Here is a 2,956-nt window from a genome sequence, read left to right as displayed (position 1 = left end):
CAGTTCGATCCTTCAGCACCACATGCCAGCCAGCCCCGCGCCCTGGTGGGCTGAGCTGGCCACACACACACACACACACACACACTAAATGTTAAAAAAAATAAAAAATAAATAAATAAAATGCTATACCATTTTGGGCCTTGCTGGTTAGCTCAGTTATTTAAAGCACTTGCTTGGGCAAACTCAGTCAGGCACAGGGGACTGTGGTTCAATACCCAGCTCCACATGCCATACCAGACCCACCCTTAAGGCAGCCTGAGCCAGCCACAAATTAAAAAAAAAAAAAATCTTTCTCAAGTTTTCGAGCACAGTATTGAAGAGGTCCACAGATGCTGGCCTGGGAGTTGGATTTATTGAATTCTCCTTTATGTGACCTTAGCAATCAATAAAGACTGCTGGTGCTAGAAACAAAAAAATAAAATAAAATAGAACGTATACCATTTTAATTTTTCTTTTTGAGACAAAGTCTCACTATGTACTTAAACGTAGTAGATTTGAACTCACTATGTAACACAGGCTAGCCTCAAATATATGGTGATTCTCCTGCTTCAGCCTCCTGAGTGCAGGGATTACAGAGGTTCATCACTATACCTGTTTTTTTTTAAATTTAGACTTTTTGGAAGGGCTGGCCAAATAGCTCAGGAGATTAAAGCACCTGCAAGCAGGCTCAGGGGCCAGGCTTCAATCCCTGAGCCTGCCATGCCAGCCCCACCCTGGGGCATGTTTAGACTGGCCATTGAGATTGGGTGTGGTAATCCCAGCTCTTGGGAGGCTGTAAACAGGAGAATCACTATGAGTCCGACCTAGTAGTGAGACCCTGAACACCCTGTAGACCCTTCTCCTTCATATATATAGATGTCACTATGCTACCCAAAGTGGCCTTGAACTCCTGGGCTTAAGCAATCCTTCTATCTCAGCCTCCCAGGTAACTAGGACTATAGGAATTCACTATCATGTTCAGCAAAACTAAACCTATGATATCAAATTTGAGGGTTTTTTGTTTTCTTTTTTGTGTGTGTGACAGCATCTCACCATGTAGTGTAAGCCAGACTTAAACTGGAGCCCAGGCTGGTCTTGAACTTGTGGCAATCCTATCCTCCTGCTTCAGCTTCTTGAGTATGGGGATTATAGGCATGTGCTGCCATGCTCAGCTATAATATCAAACTTTTTACACTGGACAAATGGTATTTTTGTAATGATCTAGAACTCTACAAGTTACAATACACTTAGCCCTAAGAAATCCTTTCAAAAGCAGCTTTCACAGCTGTCAGGATTTGGACATTTTATTTATTTTTTAAGATTTGATATTGAGGATTTAATACCATGGGGGAACAGGACTGTAAAAAGTGGGTAGGGGCATTAACACCTTTATCTTATATTTCCAACTCCCTCCTACATCCTCTTCAGTTAGGCTGGTTGCATCAGCATGTTGATACTTTCTTCTCTGAGAGCTTCTTCAGCATTTGGTTGACCTTTACCTCATCAAATTCCAAACACAGAAATTCAGATTTCTGTCCACATTTCCCAAATTCCAGCTCTATTACAGCAACAGGGATGTGAATTCGAGGCGAGTACCTTGACTGAGGCTTGCCATCACCTCTCCAGCTCAGGCCCCGAAGTCTGTTCTCCCAACGGCTCTGGTTTACATGGCTCTCTCGAACTTTTGTCTTGTGGCTTTTCCAGAATTTGAAAATAACAGCAGCTTGGTAAGATGTGATCCCATCTTGCTTTTTGGTTTGAGCAGTTAAAAATGCCTCCAACTGGTTGAAATCCACGTCTGCAGATGCAGTCCACTTCCCAATGACTACTTCCTCCTTGTTACCTACTCCAGCCCTGGATGGACATTTTAATTTCATGCTCATTTTGTAGGGGAGATAGATATATATATTATAGCTGTATATATTTTCTTCACAGTTTTTCCCAAAAGATATCTCCCACAGGTTTTGAGAGCTCTTTCCTCCTTTCTAGGAGGCAAATAAAAAGCTCGGCACAAGTCCCACCCCCTTTTTTTGGGGGAGAGCTCAGGCTGCCTTAAGGGCAGGTCTCCTAAGGCATGGGGAGCTGGGGATCAAACCGCGGTCCCTTGCGCCTCACTGGGTTCACCCCAGCAAACACTTAAACAACTGAGCTAACCTGCCCCTGTTCTCTGTTTTGTTTTGAGAGGGTCTGACTATGCATGTTGAGGATTGATCCCAGGGCCTTTCCCCTGAGCTACATTCCAAGCCTTTATTTGAGACAGTCTTGCTAAGTTATTCAGCTGCTCAGGCTGGTTTTGAGCTTGTGATCCTCCTGCCTTACCCTCTCAAAGTGTTGAAATTACAGGTCTGTGCCACCACACCTACATTACCCTTCACCCAGTTATTTCTTAATGGGGTAATTGCTCAGAAATTAAACCCAAACCAGGCATGATGACACATGCCTGTAATCCCATTTCAAGTTCAAGGCCAGCCTGGGCTACATAGTGAGTTCAAGGTCAGCCTGAACTGCACAGTAAAACCTTGTCTCAAAGAAAAAAAAGAGAAAGAAAAAGAAATTCTACTGTGTGGCTCCTGAGAAGCCACAACAGCTTGAGCAGGCAGAATTTGGAGACTGACATTTAAATAACTATTTCAAGGCTGCTGGCAGTGAAAAAGGAAAATCCAGAAGTGCTTAATGTAGTAATTTTATTTTATTTTTTTAAACGTAGTATATTACATTCCTCTCCAAATTTATTTCTTGGTGTTAACTGCTGAATTGCAGTGATTTCTTTCTTTTTTTTGGTACCGGGGATCAAACTCAGGATTTTGTGCTTGCCAGACAGACACTTAAGACTGCTGAGCTATCTCCCTAGCCCTTTTTTTTTTTTTTTTCCGGAACTGGGGATTGAACTCAGGTTCCTGAGCTTGCCAGACAAGTGCTTATTCCACTGAGCCATCTCCCCAGCCTGAAGGCAGAAGGAATTTTTTTTTTTTTTTTT

General features: G+C 42.8%; 1 pseudogene; it reads right to left on the bottom strand.

The window, feature by feature from the left end:
• Positions 1-1,403: 1,403 nt before the first annotated feature.
• Positions 1,404-1,856, bottom strand: LOC111813340 (annotated as a pseudogene).
• Positions 1,857-2,956: the final 1,100 nt, after the last annotated feature.

Source organism: Octodon degus, unplaced genomic scaffold (genome assembly GCF_000260255.1).
Source record: "Octodon degus isolate 3935 unplaced genomic scaffold, OctDeg1.0 scaffold00184, whole genome shotgun sequence".
In the NCBI taxonomy this organism is placed as follows: Eukaryota; Metazoa; Chordata; class Mammalia; order Rodentia; family Octodontidae; genus Octodon; species Octodon degus.
Note: the sequence above shows the minus strand (reverse complement) of the source record. Positions and strands in the feature narration are given on the sequence as shown.